The following is a 19,019-nucleotide window of genomic DNA, read 5'->3' as shown; positions in this document are numbered from 1 at the left end:
GTTCATAACATAGCATATAATTGTATATTGTTTATCTTCTACCATCCTCATCTTAATGTGTTTTATTACTTACACTCAGGTGTAAAATTCTTGTACAAATGGAATTAATTACGTCAACATACATGAGTAACTAACTTCTAAAATATTACATTATATCATCATATTATTTTTCAGAATGTGCAAACACTGCTTATAACTCTGAGCATTATATATTAAATTGTAAAAATTACATTGATATAGAATAAAATTAAAGACAACTTTTGTGAACTTATTTTTTTGGAAAGTAGAATATTCTCACACACAATGCATCCCGACCAGTTTCTTCTCCCTCCTCTCCTCTTTCCTCCCTTCATCTTCTCCTCCTCCCCCGACATACTCCCCCTCAATTTTCTTTATTTTATATTTTTATTTTCTATATTATTTGTTTACATTCCAAATGATTTTCCCCTTCCCCAGATCTCTCCTCTCCATATGTCCCATAAACCTTCTTCTCACCACGCATTCTCCAATCACCTCTCTCCTTTTTCTCTTTCCTTATATTCCCCTCCAACGCTAGATCAATCCTTTCCAGAATCAGGACCCTCTTCATACTTCTTCATGGGAGTCATTTGTTATGCTATTTATGCCTTGGGTATTCAGAGCTTCTGGGCTAATTAAGATCCACTTATCAGAGATTACATTCCATGTGTATTCTTTTGTGATTGTGTTACCTCACTTAGGATGATATTTTCCAGATCAAACCATTTGACTAAAAATTTTGTGAATTCATTGTTTCTAATTGCTGAGCAGTATTCCATTGTGCAAATATACCACATTTTCTGTATCCATTCCTCCTTTGAGGGACATCTGGGTTCTTTCCAGCTTCTGGCTATTATAAATAAGGCTGCTATGAACATAATGGAATATGTGTCTTTATTGCATGACGGGGAATCCTTTGGGTATATGCCCAGGAGAGGTATAGCAGGTCCTCCGGAAGTGTCATGTCCAGTTTTCTGAGGAACCGCAAGACTGATTTCCAAAGTGGTTGTACCATCTTATAGCCCCACCAGTAGTGGAGGAGTGTTCCTCTTTCTCCACATCCTTGCCAACACCTGCTGTCTCCTTAGATTTTGACCTTAGCCATTCTGACTGGTGTAAGGTGAAATCTCAGGGTTGTTTTGATTTGCATTTCCCTAATGACTAATGATGTTGAGCACTTCTTAAGGTGCCTCTCAGCCATCCGAATTTATTCAGGTGAAAATTCTTTGTTTAGATCTGTACCCCATTTTTAATAGGGTTATTTGGTTCCCTGGGGTCTAACTTCTTGAGTTCTTTGTATATATTGGATATTAGCCCTCTATCAGATGTAGGGTTGTATTTAGAAAAGAACAGTTTTCCAATATGACTAAATAAGATACAATCAGAAACAGGACAAGGCAAAAATCCTTATATCAATGAAACCAAATAAGAGGAAGAGAGTCTCAAGAGCAGGGAAAGAGTCAGAGATACACCTGTATCCACTGTGTGAATTCTCACAAGATGAAGAATTTTATCATTAATTCTTTTAGGCTCACTTTTGTGTGCTATCATTTGAACGATGCCAATATGGTGAATTATTTGTCTATTTTTTTTTTTAGAGCAAGAACTTTGCTCTTTTTGTTAGTAGCCATAACAAATAAACATAAGACCTGGTGCAGACCATGCGGTTGTAATTTTAGGCTCTATGAGCCCATGTGAGCCCTGCTTAGTTGATTTGGTGGTTCATGGTCTCCCTGTCTTCTCCATCTCCTCTGACTTCTATAGTGTTTCCTCTCCATCTTCCACCAGGTTGCCATTTCAGTGGGAAGGGGCCCAAAGGAAACCTTTAGTCCTTCTACAGAAAAATGGATACCGAAAATATGGTACATTTACACAGTGGAGTACTAATCAGTTATTAAAAACAATGACGTTATGATATTTGTAAAAAAATGAATGCAACTAGAAAATATCATTCTGAGTGAGGTAATCCAGTCACAAAAAGAACACACATGGTATGCACTCACTAATAAGTGGATAGTAGCCCAAAAGCTTGGAGTACCCAAGTTAAAATTCACAGACCATATGAAGCTCAAGAAGAAAGAGGACCAAAATGTGGATGCTTCAGTCCTTCTTAGAAAGGGGAATAAAATATTCATGGGAGGTAAAGGGTGGGAGGGACTTGGGAGGAAGAGAGAGGGGGAAAGGAAAAAAGAGGAGGCAGAATCAGGTATGGGAATAGACAGGGATGAAATACAAAGGATCAAGAATTTGAACAGAGAATGTAGCAACAGAGGATGGAGAACTGGGGTTAGCCACAAGCAAGTCCCAGAAGCCAGGAAAACAAGAGGCTCCCAGGACCCAACAAGGATGAAATTAACCAAAATGTCTCACAAATGGGAGGGAGAACCTGTAGAGTCCATCTCCAAAGTTTAAGTAAGGTCCCTGTTGGTAGAGGGTGCCACCTACTAATCTCCTAATTTTTAACTCAGAATGGTTCCTCTCTAGAGGAAATAGGAGTCAAAGTGTGGAACACAGACTGAAAGAAAGGCCATCCAGGGACTGCCACACTTGGGGATCCATCCCATATAAGACACTACATCAAGACACTATTATAGCTGCCACAAGTGCTTGCTGACAGGAGCCAATTATAGCTGTCTCCTGAGAACCTGAGAAATACCAAAGTGTTTGCTCACAGCCAACCATTGGGCTGAACTCAGGGACCATATTGGGGAAGTTAGAGAAATAACTGAAGGAGTTGATGGGGTTTGTAGATAGGAAGAACAATAACAACCAACTAGACCCCCCCAGAGCTCCCAGGGAATTAACTACTGTAGTGGCTATTCCTGGTTGTCAACTTGACTATATCTGGAATGAACTACAGTCTAGAATTGGAAGGCTCATCTATGATCCTAATTTGGAGGCTCAGAGATATAAGTTTCTGACCTGGATCTTGGTATGGAGATCTTGAAGCATAATGGCTAAAACAAGGAGATCTCCAAGTTCAAGATCATCTGGGATTAAAGCATGGAGGCACACGCCTTTAATCTGAGCCACACCCTCTGCTGGAGACCTACAGCCTTTAATCTGGGCTACACACTCTGCTGGAGATATATAAGGACATTGGAAGAAGTAAGATTCTCTCTCACTCTTCCTTGCCTGCTTGCCTTGTGGGACTGAGCAACTGCTAGATCCTTGGACTTCCATCCACAGCTGCTGCTGACCATTGTTGGGGAGTTGGACTATAGTCTGTATGTCATCGACAAATTCTCTCACTATATAGAGACTGCCCATATGTTCTGTGACTCTAGAGAACCCAAACTAATACAACTACCAACCATCAAATATTTATGGAGTGACCCATGGCTCCATCCTCATATGTATCAGAGGATGGCTTTGTCTGGAATCCATAGGAAGAGAGGACCTTGGTTCTGTGAAGGCTTGATTCCTCTGTAGAATAATGTAAGGGCAGTAAGGTGTGATTGGTTGGATGAGAGGGGTTAGCACCTTCATAGTAGCAGATGAAGATTAAATAGGGATGTACCAGAGGGGAAACTGGGAAAGGGTATAATATTCAAATTGTAAATACATAAAATATCCAATTAAAAATATGAAATCAGGGTCATATATGCAAGCATCAACAACAGAATAAATGATATAGAAGAGACAATTTCAGGTGCAGAAGGTATCATAGAAACCATTGACATAACAGTCAAAGAAATTGCAAAATGCAAAAAGATTCTAGCCTAAAACATCCAGAAAATCCAGAACACAATGAGAAGACCAAACCGAAAGATTATAGGTATGGAAGAGAGCGAAGATTTCCAATTTAAAGGCCTTGTAAATATCTTCAACAAAATTATAGAAGAAAGCTTACCTAACCTAAAGAAAGAGATGCCCATGAACACATAAGAAGTCTACAGAACTCCAAACAGACTGGGTCAAAAGAGAAATTCCTCCAGTCACATAATAATCAAAACACCAAATGCACTAAACAAAGAAAGAATATTAAAAGCAGTAAGGGGAAAAGGTCAAGTACCAGATAAAGGAAGGCCTATCAGAATTACACCAGACTTCTCACCAGAAACTTTGAAAGGTAGAAGATCCTGGACAGATGTCAGAGACTGTAAACCCAGAGATATGTCAGCCCAGACTACTATACCTATCAAAACTCACAATTACCATAGACGAAGAAAACAGGATATTCCATGACAAAACCAAATTTATGCAATATCTTTCCCCTAACCCAGCTCTACAAAGTATAATGTTGGAAAATACCAACACAAGGAGAGAAATTATACCCAAGAAAAAGCAATAAAGTAATCTTCTTTCAGCAAATCCAAAAGAAGATAGCCACACAAACACAATTCTACCTTTAACAACAAAAAAGCTTGCTTCAGCAGCACATATACTAAAACTGGAACAATACAGAGAAGATTAGCATGGCTCCTGCACAAGCATGACATGCAAATTCGTGAAGTGTTCCATAATTTTTTTATTTACATTTCAAATGATTTCCCCTTTTCTGGATCCCCACTCCCCGAAAGTCCCATCAGTCCCCTTCCCTCCCCCTGTTTTCCCACCAACCCTTCTCACTTCCCTGTTCTGATTTTGCTCTACGCTGCTTCACTGAGTCTTTCCAGAACAAGGGGCCACTCCTCCGTTCTTCGTGTACCTCATTTGATGTGTGGATTATGTTTTGGGTATTCCAGTTTTCAAGGTTAATATCCACTTATTAGTGAGTGCATACCATGATTCATCTTTTGAGTCTGGGTTACCTCACTTAGTATGATGTTCTCCAGCTCCATCCATTTGCCTAAGAATTTCATGTTCATAGCAGCCCTATTTATAATTGCCAGAAGTTGGAAAGAACCCAGGTATCCCTCAACAGAAGAGTGGATGCAAAAAATGTGGTATATATACACAATGGAGTACTATTCAGCCATTAGAAACAATGAAGTCATGACATTCATAATTTTTTTTTTAAAAAAAAAGGCCAGGTGGGGGTGGCACACACCTATAATCCCAGCACGTGGGAGGCAGAGGCAGTCAGATTTCTGAGTTCTAGGCCAGCCTGATCTACAGAGTGAGTTCCAGGACAGCCAGGACTACACAGAGAAACCCTCTCTAAACAACAACAACAACAACAACAAACCAACAAAAAGAAACCCCAATCACTTTTCCTTAATATCTCTTAACATCAGTGGACTCAGTTCCCCAATAAAAAGACATAGACTAACAGACTGGATATGTAAACAGGACCCAACATTTTGTTGCATACAAGAAACCCAGCTCAGTGACAAAGACAGTCACTACCTCAGAGTTAAATGTTGGAAAACAGTTTTCCAAGCAAATTGTTCAGAGAAACAAGCTGGAGTGGCCATTCTTATATAGAATAAAATCAACTTTCAACCAAAAGTTATCAAAAAGATAAGGAAGGACATTTCATACTGGTCAAAGGAAAAATTTATCAAGATGAACTCTTAATTCTGAACATCTATGCTCCAAATACAAGAGCACCAACATTCATAAAAGAAACTTTACTAAAGCTCAAAGTACACATTATACCCACACAACAATAGTGGGAAACTTCAACACCCCACTCTCAGCAATGGACAAATCATGGAAACAGAAATTAAACAGAGACACAGTGAAATAAACAGAAGTTATGAACCAAATGCAACTAACAGATATTAATAGAACATTTCATAGTAAAACAAAATAATATACCTTCTACTCAGCACCTCACAGTACCTTCTCCGAAATTGACCATATAATTGGTCACAAAATAGGCCTCAACAGATATAGGAATGTTGAAATAATTCCATGTACTCTATCAGGTCACCAGGTATAAGGCTGGTCTTAAGTTCCAACTAAAACAACAGAAAACACACAAACACATAGAAGCTGGAAAATGCTCTAGATAACTTGGTCAAGGAAGAAATAAAGAAATTAAAGACTTTTTAGAAGTTAATGAAAATGTAGACACATCATACCAAAACATATGGGACACAATGAAGGCAGTGCTAAGAGGAAACTCCAAAAAGAAAATGGAGAGAGCTTATACTAGTAGCTTGACAGCATACCTGGAATCTCTAGAACAAAAAGAAGCAAATACACCCAAGAGGTGTAGACAGCAGGAAATAAACTCAGGGCTGAAATCAACCAAATAGAAACAGAAAGAACTATACAAAGAATCAACAAAACCAGGAGCTTGTTCTTTGAGATAAACCCTTAGCCAGACTAACCAGAGGGCAGAGTGGCAATACCCAAATTAATAAAATCAGAAAGGAAAAGGGAAATAGAGTAACAGAAACTGGAAATTCAAAAAAATCATGAGATTCTACTACAAAATCTTATACTCAACAAAATTGCAAAATCTAAACAAAATGGTCAATTTTCTAGGCACATACCAGTTGCCAGTGTAAAACAGGATTAGATAAAACGTCTGAATAGCTCCATAAGTCCTGAGGAAATAGAAACATTCATTAACAGTCTCCCAACCAAAAACTGCCCAGCACCAGATGGGTTTAGTGGGGAATTCTATCAGATCTTCAAAGAAGACCTAATGCAGATACTCTTCAAACTATTCCACAAAATACAAACACTAGGAACACTACCCAATTCATTTTATTAAGCCACAATAACACTTGCTTATACCTAAACCAAACAAAGACCAAACAAGGAAAAAAGAACTTCAGACCAATTCCCCTTATGACCATTGATGCAAAAATACTCAATAAAATTCTTACCAAACTAATCCAAGAATACATCAAAACAATAATTCACCATGATTATGTAGGCTTCATCCCAGGGATGCAGGGATGGCTTACTATATGGAAATCCATCAATGTAATCCACTACATTAACAAACTTCAAGAAAAAAAAGCTACACGTTCATTTCATTAGATGCTTTAAAAAAGCATTTGACAAAATTCAGCACCCCTTCATGTTAAAAGTCTTGGAGAGTTCAGGAATCAATGGCCATACCTAAACATAGTAAACGCCATATACAGCAAACCAGTAGACATTATCAAACTAAATGGAGGAAAACTTGAAACAATCACACTAAAATCAGGGAACAGACAAGACTGCCCACTCTCTCCCTGTCTTTTCAATATAGTACTTGAAGTTCTAGCTAGAGAAATTAGATAACAGAAGAACATCAAATGTATACAAATTGGAAAGGAAGAATTCAACATATTACTATTTGCAGATGATTGTATATTTAAGTGACCCCAAAAATTCCACCAAAGAACTCCTAAAGCTGATAAACAACTATAAAATTAACACACACAAAACAGTAACCTTCATCTACACAAAGGATAAACCAGCTGTGAGTGAAATTAGGGAAATGACACCCTTCACAATAGTCATAAATAATATTACATACCTTGTTGTGACTCTATTCAAGCAAGTGAAAGATCTGTATGACAAGAACATTAAGCCTCTGAAGAAAGAAATCAAGAAGATTTCAGAAGTTGGAAAGATCTCCCATGCTCATGAATTGGCAGAATTAATATACTAAAAATGCCCATCTTGCCAAAAGCAATCTACAGATTCAATGCAATACCCATCAAAATTCCAAATCAATTCTTGATAGAGTTAGAAAGAGCAATCTTCAAATTCATTTGGAATAACAAAAAACCCAGGATATCGAAAACTATTCTCTACAACAAAAGATCTGAGGGAATCACCATCTCTGATCTCAAGCTCTACTACACAGTAATAGTGATTAAAAACTGTATGGTATTGGTACAAAGACAGGCAAGATGATCAATGCAATAGAGTTGAAGACTCAGAAATGACCTCACATAACCATGGCCAATTGATATTTGATCAAGGAGTTAAAAACATCCAGTGGAAAAGAGAACATTTTTAACAAGATGTAATGTATCAACTGGAGGTCAACATGTAGAAAAATGCAAATCAACCCATTCTTATCTCCTTGTATACAGCTCTATTCCAAGTAGATCTAGGACCTCCACATCAAAACAGATATCCTGAAATTTATAGTGGAGGAAGTGAGGAAATGTCTTGAACACATTTGCATAGGAGAAATTTTCCTGAACAGAACACCAATGGCTTATATTCTAAGAACAACAATCGATAAGTGGCACCTCATAAAACTGCAAAGCTTCTGTAAGGCAAAGGACACTGCCAATAGGACCAAACAGAGTGGGAAAAGATCTTTACCAATCCTACATGTGATAGAGGGCTAATATCAAAAATATACAAAGAACTCAAGAAGTTAGACTCCAGAGAGTCAAATAACCCTATTAAAAATTGGGGTACAGAGCTAAACAGAAAATTTTCAACCGAGGAAACTCGAATGACTGTGAAATGAAGCACCTAAAGAAATGTTCAACATCCTTAATTATAAGGGAAATGCAAATCAAAACAACCTTGAAATTCTACCTCACACTAGTCAGAATGGCTAAGATGAAAATCTCAGGGGACAGCAGATGATGACAAGGATGTGGAGAAAGAGGAACACTCCTCCATTGCTGGTGGTTGTAAACTGGTACAACTACTCTGGAAATCAATTTGGTGGTTCCTCAGAAAATTATACATAGTACTACCTGAGGACCCAGCTATACCACTCCTGGGCATATACCTAGAAGATGCTCCAACATGTAACAGGAACACATGCTCCACATAGCACCCTTATTTATAATAGCCAGAAGTTGGAAAGAACCCAGATGTCCTTCCACAGAGGAATGGACACAGAAAATGTGGTATATTTGCACTCAGCTATTACAAACAATGAATTCATGGCATTCTTAGGCAAATGGATGGAACTAGGAAGTGTCATCCTAAGTGAGGTAACCCAATCACAAAAGAAAACACATGGTATGCACTCACTGATAAGTGGATATGAGCCCAAAAGCTCAGAGTAAATAAGACACAATTCAGAGACCACATGAAGCTCAAGAAGAAATAAGACCAAAGTGTGGGTGCTTTGGTTTTTCTGTGAAAAAGAACAAAATACTCACAGGAGCAATAATGGAGAAAAGTATTGGCCAGAGACTGAAGGAAAGGTCAGTCAGAGACTGTCCTACTTGGAGATTCATCTTATAAACAGTCACCAAACTCTGACACTATTGTGGATGCCTAGAAGTGCTTGCCAAAAGAACCTGTTATGACTGTCTCTTGAGGGGCCCTGATCCTCCATTGGATCCCTAATGGAGGAGTTGGAGGGAGGACTGAAGGATCTGAATGGGTTTGCAGCCTCTTGGGAAAAATGATGAGTTTAGTCAACCAGGACCCCCAGGGCTCCCAGGAACTGAGTCATAAACCAGGGGTTACACATGGTTCCAGCTGCAATTGTGGTGTAGGAATGCTTGTTGGACATCTGTGGGAGAAGATGTCCTTGGTCCTATGAAGGCTTGAAGGTCCCAGTGTGAGAAAATCAATGAGGGGTAGGTGGGAGTGGGTTGGGCAGAGGAGCATCTACTTGGAGGCCGGCAGAGGAAGGATGGGTTGGGAGTTTTCTGGGAGTGGGAAACTGGGAAAGGGTATAACATTTGAAATGTAAATAAAGAATATATTCAATAAAAATATAAGACTCTATCTCTGCATTATGTCTGGCTGGAAGTCTTTGTATTACCTACCAACTGTTGCTGGAAGAAACTTCTCTGATAATGACTAGACATTGTTGATATGTAGAATATCTACATATGAATATGTAGACTATGACTAGTAATGATTTCATTGACTTTATTTTGTGCCAGTTGTTTTTGTTTCTGCCTAGGTCTCTGGGCTATCCAGTCTCCAGTTTCTTGCCATACAGTCTGTGTGAAGCATGGGTCCCTCTGTAGGAGAGACCTCAAATTGGAGTCATTGGTTGGCTACTCCTACAAGTTCTGAGCTACCATTGTCCTAGTACATTTTGCAGGCAGGACAGTATTGTGGCTGTGGTGGTGTCTAGGTATCTTTTTCCAGAGTCTGGAAACCATCAAAATTCTAGAATTCAGGAAAGAATCCAGGTCTACACCATCTCAACCTCTCTTCATTTGTTGAGATGAGTGAAAGGTGGCTTCGGCAATGGAGCTGCACTGTTAGTTTTTAGAGGGTGACTTCTGTCTTAGCATCAGCTTGGAATATTTCAAGATTTCCATAGGACCTAGCCAACAACACAAATGAATATTCCTCAGTCCTACCGCTAGAAGCCTTGCTTGATTACAAAATACAGTTAGCTCAGAATCTGCATCCTCCAGTACTCAGTGTCACTATCAACCTCAAAGGTTCCAAGGACTCTCCACTGCACTAGGTTCCCACAGAGCCCCCTCCTTAAAATGCTGTCCAGGGAAATAAGGACAGAGAAAAAGGAGGGAGGTAATTGGAGAAGGGATGGAGAGAAGAAGGTTTGTGGGACATATGGGGAGGGGGGATCCGGGAAAGGGGAAATCATTTGGAATGTAAACAAAGAATATAGAAAATAAAAATAGTAAAAAAAATGCTGTCCAGGTTCACCTGTTGTTCCCTATACTCTCTCCTCCAATTATCTCCAAACTGGTCCCTCCTGCTCCTTTCTCCACCCTCCCCAATCCACCCTTAGAATATATTCTATTCTCCTTTAAAGGGAGAACTTTAAGTTCTACCTATAGTGCCCCTTTTTGGCTAACATCTCTGGATTTGTGAATTGTAGTTTGATTGTCATTTAACAGTTACTATCCATTCATAAGTAAACTCATACCATATTTGCCTTTTGAGTCTTGATTACTTCACTCAGGATGACTTTTATCTGGTTGCATTAAGTTTCCTGAAAATTTCATTATGCCATTTCTTTAATTGATGGGTAATACTTCATTTTTAAAATGTAACACACTTTCTTTATCCATCCTTCAGTTGAGGGACATCAAGGCTGCTTCTAGTTTCTAACTGTTATAAATAAAGCTGTGACTAACATAGTTGAGCAAATGTCCATGTAATTGAATAAAACATCTTTGGAGAACACATCCAAGAATTGTATAGCTGGGTCTTGAGGAAGATGGATTCCCAGTTTTCTGAGCAACATGCATACTGATTTCCGCAGGGGCTGTACAGTCTTCCACTTGCTCCACATTCTTAGCAACATGAGTGTCACTTGTGTTACTGATCTTAGCCATTCTGATAGGTATAAGATGGAATCTCAAAGCACTTTTGATTTACATTTTCTCAGTGGCTAAGGATAATAAACATTTCTTTGTTTTTCAACAATTTGAGATTCTTTTGTTGAGGTTTTTCATTAGATCTGTACTCCCATTTTAAAATTGGAGTATTTGGCTTTTTAATATCTAGTTTCTTGAGTTCTTTATATGTTTTGGATAATAGATGACTATTAGATGTGGAGTTACTAAGAATCTTTTTCCATTCTGTAGGGTGCTTCTTTGTCTTATTGACAGTTTCCTTTATTGACAGTATCTTCTCAGTCTCTTGAGGTCTCATTTATCAATTGCTAATCTAAATGGCTATGCTTTGGATATTCTGTTCAGGAAGTTATTTCCTGTGCTAATGTGGTCAAGGTTGTTCCCTAGTTTCTCATCTATCTGGTTTGGTGTGTCTGGATTTATGTTGAGACATTTGATACACTGAGAATTGAGGTTTATGCAGAAGATAAATATGGATTTATTTCCAACCTTCTTAATCCAGAATGCAATTTGACTATTACCATTTATTGAAGATGCTTTCTTTTTTCCAGTATGTTTTTCTGGCTTCTTTATAAAAAATCAAGTGTCTATATGTGGATCCATTTAAATCTGGATGTTCTCTTTAATTCAATCGATAAACATGCTTCATTCATGCCAATACCATGTGGATTTTTTCTACTTCAGCTCTGCAGTACAACTTTAAATCAGTGATGGTGATACCTTAGGCCATTCTTTTCATCTATAAGATTATTTTATCTATCCTGAGGGCTTTTTTTATTTATTTTTTCAATATGAAGCTGAGAATTGTCTTTTCACAATTTGTAAAGCAGTCTGTTGGAATTTTGTTTGGGATTGTGTTGAATCTGTAGATATGCTTTTGGTAGGATGGTCATTTTTACTATGTTAATCCTGCTGATCCATGAGCATGGAAGGTCATTTCTTTTTCTGAAAAATTTTGCAATTTCTTTGTTCAAAGAATTAAAATTTTTATCACATAAGTCTTTTACTTTCTTGGAGAGAGTTTTACCAAGATATTTTAAAGAATCTTTGGAATATTTAATACATTCATGGTTACATTTTTATGCCTCTTTAAGCAAAATAACATAATATAACTATATTAATTTTTGCATACTACTCTATACTTTGCATAATTCACTAATTATAGATCAAATGACATATTAATCTTTATATTTATTAAAATAAGTTTATACCTGAGTAAATGCTGGGTAGAGTATTAGAATTTTTAGATACCCTTCTTTTTTTTAATTTTAGCTCAAGGGATTTACTTTTTGAAAATGTTATTTGGAAATGGAGAGTTTATCAGAATAGCAGTCTTCCAAGGATAGAGCACTTGAGAAAAATCTAGATTAAATGGGACATCAATGAAAGCTTTTCTAGGCAGGACAGAAAGTTATGACTTAGTGAGATGAGGTTTTGCAGAATTTAAATCTAGATAAAGTTGATTCTGCTTTTAACTTCCTTCAGCCACAGTGCTTAGAACAGATGGGTCACATACTCCAGTTGGATGCTCCATTCCCTCATGACCTATTTGCCACCTGCTGCACATAGGACTGTTAATATGAAACCATAGTTTAATCATAATCCTGTGAAGATTCATAAAATCAAATATCTCACATTTATCAGCATGTATTATTTATGATAATGAAATCCACAGCAAATATTTGCTTAAACATATTTATTTATTCTTTATTGGTTTATGAACATTACTAATAATTATATCTTTCTATGAAAGGGCAATATTTTGGAACTGAAAATTTCCTTCTGCATAACATGCTGCACTGTTGGTTGGAATAGCATTTTAACTTACTTTAGAGCTATTTATTCCTACTTTTGCATTTATTTGAAAACAATACATTTGAAGCTATGGAGTTATTTTCTTTCTTGGTTTTTCTTTAATACCTAAAGAAATATTTAAAGCATTAAACAACGAGTTTTTACATTTCAAAGAGAATATATCCTATACCAGTAGATAAATATTATGCTGAATAAAATCTATTTAATATATATCTTATATATAAGTATGCATATGATGTATATGTATATAAATATGCATACATACATGCAAACAAACAGGCACATGAACAGGCACATGAACAATTACATCTATGGTGCACATATTCATATATGTATATGTAATTTTAATACATATACATGCATATTTGTCTGTTTTATATCTGTGTCCCACATGAAAGCCTAGTGCATTTGAGGAGAACAGACAGCATCAGACTCTTTGGAGCTGCTGGTGTAGACAGTTGTGAATTGCCCTGTGGATGCTGGGAATTGAATCAGGGTTCTCAGTAAGAAGAGTAGCTGCTCTTATCACTTTATCTCACTTATGCTCATCTCTTTAGCTCGCTTATGCTCCAATTTAGACAACTGAAAATATTGCAAGTAGTTGAGTTGCTTCTATTCCTATAGATATATGTGTCATAAAGGCCAATATAAAAGTCAAATATATTTTATTTATTTCTCATTCAGAAAGTAATATCCAACCATCTTTTTTTTATAAGAATGGTGTTATGGAAAAGGCTGATAATAGAGAATTCCTTTCTCTTTATAAACCTTTGTTTTCTGCTGGAAATGAATAAATATATATTTATGATAAATTTTTTTAAATCTTTTATTTACAGTTGTGATTTCTTTCTTATGTCAAAATTGAACTTAAAATCTTTTGTAAGAAATATATAACTAATGGAAAAAACAAAATATAGTTAAATATTTTGTGTTCACTAAATGGACCTAATCTTTATGAAAAATATATATTATACATATATACATACATATATAAGTATCTGCACTTTCTATGTTTTATATATATATACTTGCAGATACTTGGGGGATCAAGGTATGAAGGAGCACTGGAGACAAACAAGAGTTGAGAGAAAGAAAATGTGATCAAAGAGTAATGGTATACATTATAAAATATAAAAATGAATTTTCTGTATACTTACTCAAACTAATCCATAAAAGAAATACTTTCAGGGCTACAAAGCTTGTTTTAGGAGATAAAGTGTTTAATGTTGAGGTCATATCCTCAACATTATCATTATCATATCAAGTGAGACTTAATACTATCATTCTCTTATACAGAAAAGTGGGAAGTTGAGACAAGATTCGGCCTGGAAACTTGCTGCATGAAGTAGCAAACATGACACCCTTTCCTGACGACACAGTATATAAGGAATATATTCAATATTGTCCTTTGACCTCAAGAGACAAAAAATTGCATGGAGACATGACCATTTATAGGCACACTGACACACACACACACGCACACACACACACACACCACTTTCTTGTGTGTGTGTGTGTGTGTGTGTGTGTGCGTGCGTGTGTGTGTGAATTACAAGTTTTATATTTACTTGTGGATTGATTTATTTCTTTCTTCTCAACTTATGTTTCCCCAAATCTGGAATTTTTAGAAATAATTGGTGGCTGTATTGACTTTAAAATCCCATTCATTAACTTTTTCAGGGCATATTTTCAACATCTTTTCAAATATTCTTTGTCTAATACAGCATTCTCAGGACATCTCAGTTTCTTTGGCTTGAATTCTTCTTTTTTTTTTTTAACTTTTGTATACATCTCTATTCTTTTGTAATTTAAATATTTTAGATAGGTTCATCATACTGATTTTAGAATTATCAATATTTTATACACTACAATTGATTTGAGGACTAGAATAACAAGTATTCCTGCTTAACTTGCTAATGTGTGGGCTCTTATATGACTTTGGATTGGATAATTTCTTAGGGTTTCTGCTGCTGGGAAAAGATATGATGATGATGACAATGCTTCTAAGCAAAAATATTTAATTGAGACTGGCTTACAGTTGAGAGACTTAGTCCATGATTATCATGGTAGGGAACACAGCAGCATTTAGTGAGGTGTATTTCTAGAGAAAGAGCTGAGACCCCTACATCTTGCTTCACATACAGCAGTAAGAGAACTGACATGAGCTTCTGATCCTTCAAAGCCAACTCCCACAGTGACACAGCTCTTACAGCAAAGTCATACATTGAGTCTATATCTCCCACTAGTGCTACTCCCTATGGACCACGCATTTAAATACAAGAGTCTGTGGTACCAAACCTATTCAAACCACCACAGTTATACATGGAGGGCAGAACAAATAATATATTGAATTTTATTGATAGTGTAGGAATTTCATACATAGTATGGAAATTTAATACATAAAATATTTATATCCCATTTATCTTTGGCTTCCTACCTTCAGTTTCTCCTAGTCTCTTCCTTCATTCCAAACGCAGCTTCCTGTCTTTTTTTAAATTTCTAATCATGTCTAATTAGCACTGCCCATTTGCATATATATTCAGGGCACCTTCCATTGTACCATGGTGAATACTTTGTGACTGACAACAGAGAAAAAAACTGACTTTCCACCTTTCATTCTATATCTTTCAGTGCCTATCAACTTTCCTGAACAGGCTGTGGGAACTTGTGAACCCCCTGCACTCTAAGCATCAATGTTGATTGACCTGATATTGAAAAAGTATCTTATAGGCAACCAATGCTGACCTGGTTTAGTGATTGCTATGGCCCCATCACATCTAGAAGACATTTATTCACAGAAATCTTCTCTGACTTTGTTTCTATCTTTCTTACCCATCTTCTTTGAATTTCCTGAAACTTATGAAAAGAAGGTGTGATATAGATGTTTCATTAATACCTAAACAGCTTTAAGCCAGTTACTTTGTGCACTTTGATCAGTTATGAGCCTGAATTAACAGCTATTTGTTACATAATAAAGGTTTTCTGATAAGGGGTGAGAGTTGCAGTAGTCTATGGTTTAAACATAAGTATTTAGAAAACAGTGTGATAATATGTTCTTTTGTAAATTTTCAGAGAGCATATGACATCTCTCACAAGTTCTAGCTTTATTGTACCACGAGTTTCTTCCTGTAGACCAGTGTAGAGTCCAGGGAAAATGTGTGTGTGTGTGTGTGCATGTCTGTGTGTGTGTGTGTGTGTGTGTGTGTGTGAATTACAAGTTTTATATTTACTTGTGGATTGATTGATTTCTTTCTTCTCAATTTATGTTTCCCTAAATCTGGAATTTTTAGAAATAATTGGTGGCTGTATTGACTTTAAATGCCCATTCATTAACTTTTCAGGACATATTTTCTAATATCTTTTCAAATATTCTTTGTCTAATACAGCATTCTCATGACAGCTCAGTCCAGTGAAAATGTTGATTAGTGCCATAACATTCCCCCCACCAAGCTGATCATCACTGTATTTCTCAATGGTCACAGCTGTGTAATACTGCTGATGTCTTTCCCTGTCCCATATAATCATCTAGCATTATGCAAACTAGCCAGCCAGCAGGGTTAATGCTTTCAATTCCATCTCAATTTGATTTCTTTATGTCCTGTGATCAGAGAGTGGTGGTGTTTCCAGCAATCATATTATACCATCAAATATTGGTGGGTAACCAAGAGCAATGACAAGAGCTTCTGTTGTTTTTCCAGTCTCTGGGAGGAGATTTTGTCTGGGCAGCACTGATTAGACTGAGCGGGTTGTAAAGAAGGACAAAAAAGACGCAAAAGCTGGGATGGGAATGAAAAGGTGATGTGTGAAGGGGTGAAGAAAGGTCTTGGAGAATAATGTATATATCCTACTTTCTTTGCATCTTTTTATTGTCTCTGTGAGGTATTTCAATCAGGCACTAGGTTTCTTTTGTTTGACAACATAATACTTGGGACTAGAGCATTTTCTATTCCTCTTAATAGGATCACTCAATTACATTTAAAAAAAATATCTGTGCTTTTAGGAGCCTTATAAAATAGACATTTTCCTGGAAAGAACCCAGGTATCCCTCAACAGAAGAGTGGATGCAAAAAATGTGGTATATTTACACAATGGAGTACTATTCAGCCATTAGAAACAATGAATTCATGAAATTCTTAGGCAAATGGATGGAGCTAGAGAACATCATACTAAGTGAGGTAACCCAGACTCAAAAGGTGAATCATGGTATGCACTCACTAATAAGTGGATATTAACCTAGAAAACTGGAATACCCCAAACATAATCCACACATCAAATGAGGTACAAGAAGAAAGGAGGAGTGGCCCCTGGTTCTGGAAAGACTCAGTGAAGCAGTATTCGACAAAACCAGAACGGGGAAGTGGGAAGGGGTGGGTGGGAGGACAGGGGAAGAGAAGGGGGCTTATAGGACTTTCGGGGAGTGGGCGGTTAGAAAAGGGGAAATCATTTGAAATGTAAATAAAAAAATATATCGAATTAAAAAAATAGACGTTTTCATATGGTATTGTTATGTATCCTTTGTGTTCTTTTCCTCCTCTTATCCACCTCTCTACTATCTCATGAGCCTCCCTCCTCATATCTGCTCTCCATTTCTCTTCTTTCCTCTTCTTTCAGTAATCACAATCCAGATCCCTTCCCTCTTAAGCTTTTGTTTTTCTACTTCATCAATGCATTCCCATTGAGCACCCACACAAAGAAATGTTTTATTTCCCTGTGAATTTTATCAACAGTTTCTATAAGAAACTGATAGCATATTTCAACTCTACTTTTGTAAATTAAAAACCAAAACAAACAAACAAAGAAACAGCAACAACAAAGAAAAAACTCATACTACTAAATGCTTCAACTGGAGTCTCTTTTTGCCTCAAATTATTTCAGTGGCTTTGGTATTATGTCAACTTTCTGAAAAACTTAATTTTCAATGTTCCAAAGCATTTTACCCACTCCAAATTGTGTATAATAAGAGGTGCCTATAGTTTTAACAGCAGGTTTTTGTTTATTGTTTTGTTCTATATTCTAATTTTCAGGTATGTCTTTTATTTATAGATATACCTATTTTATACAATTATCATAAATCAAAAGTTTTCAAGTACTTTTTCAACATTTCTTACTATTTATGTATACTTGTTTTCTCAGAAACTTTAATTTGCAAACAACAAAAATTTTGTGAAACTATATATGAAGTTTTCCAGTAGTAAATAAATTTGTGAATTTCATGTTTTCAGAAAGAACAAACAAATAGTACTGACATCAGGTAAATTCGTGGTAATCAAAATTGTGTCTTCTTCTTTAATATTATTGAGGTCTAATTATGTAGTTTGAATTTTCTTTTGCATAAATATTTCATACAGATGGTAAAGTTTTTGAGAGCAGAAGCTTTATCACGGCCAGTTGTAATGATAATTCCCTTGATGTCACACACCTTATCATAAAATTTAGCGTACTTTAACAGTAGCTATTTTTACCCACCTGCCAAGTTGGTAAAGGGATATTGTTAAATTTTCTTGTTTATTTGATGAAGATCTGAGTTGTGAAAACCATAATTCTTTCTGGTAATTTGACAAATACTTATTTACTCTAACTTTATGAAAGTCCCTTTAATTTATGACTCCCTTTGATGCTTAGGCTGTGAGGACTAGGTAGGAAAAACTAGTCTACGATTTTTGTGTACTTGAAATGAAGCTACAAATGAAATAAACTTAAAAATCACCTACTAGTTTATGAGAATAATGTGTTAAAATCAACTACTATGTAGTAAGCCTAACGTATCTTACTGTGTTTATTATTTTTCTTCTTTTAAAGTAATATTCACTTATGTGTATTCTTTGTATCATTTTCCTCATTCCTCAGGTCTTTTTCATAGTTCACAACTATAATCTTCTCAAACTCACATCCTCTTTAAAAAATTATTATTTTATACACATACACACTCTCATACACATAAACATTCATACATGAATATAGAAATGAAAATTGCTGGTTTCATATACTATTCATATACGTGTGTGTGTGTGTGTGTTTGTAGTCTTATAGTTTGTGTCTTTTCAATGGTGTTGGATAACAAATTAAAGAGCTCCTCTC

The 19,019-nt window shown here is 36.3% G+C and overlaps 1 protein-coding gene and 1 non-coding gene across 4 annotated transcripts in view; both read left to right on the top strand.

Moving 5' to 3' along the window:
- Fstl5 (follistatin like 5) overlaps positions 1 to 19,019 on the top strand; it is a 585,582-nt gene that overhangs the window by 67,344 nt on the left and 499,219 nt on the right. The gene's annotated exons all lie outside the window — the stretch shown is intronic.
- On the top strand, positions 4,386 to 4,488 carry LOC127683809 (U6 spliceosomal RNA). Its single transcript, XR_007977613.1, has one exon. It is a non-coding gene; the product is annotated as a U6 spliceosomal RNA (small nuclear RNA).

The sequence above is a fragment of the Apodemus sylvaticus genome, chromosome 4 (genome assembly GCF_947179515.1).
Source record: "Apodemus sylvaticus chromosome 4, mApoSyl1.1, whole genome shotgun sequence".
Lineage (NCBI taxonomy): Eukaryota > Metazoa > Chordata > Mammalia > Rodentia > Muridae > Apodemus > Apodemus sylvaticus.
The sequence above is the reverse complement of the archived record's forward strand: the minus strand, read 5'-3'. Positions and strand labels throughout refer to the sequence as shown.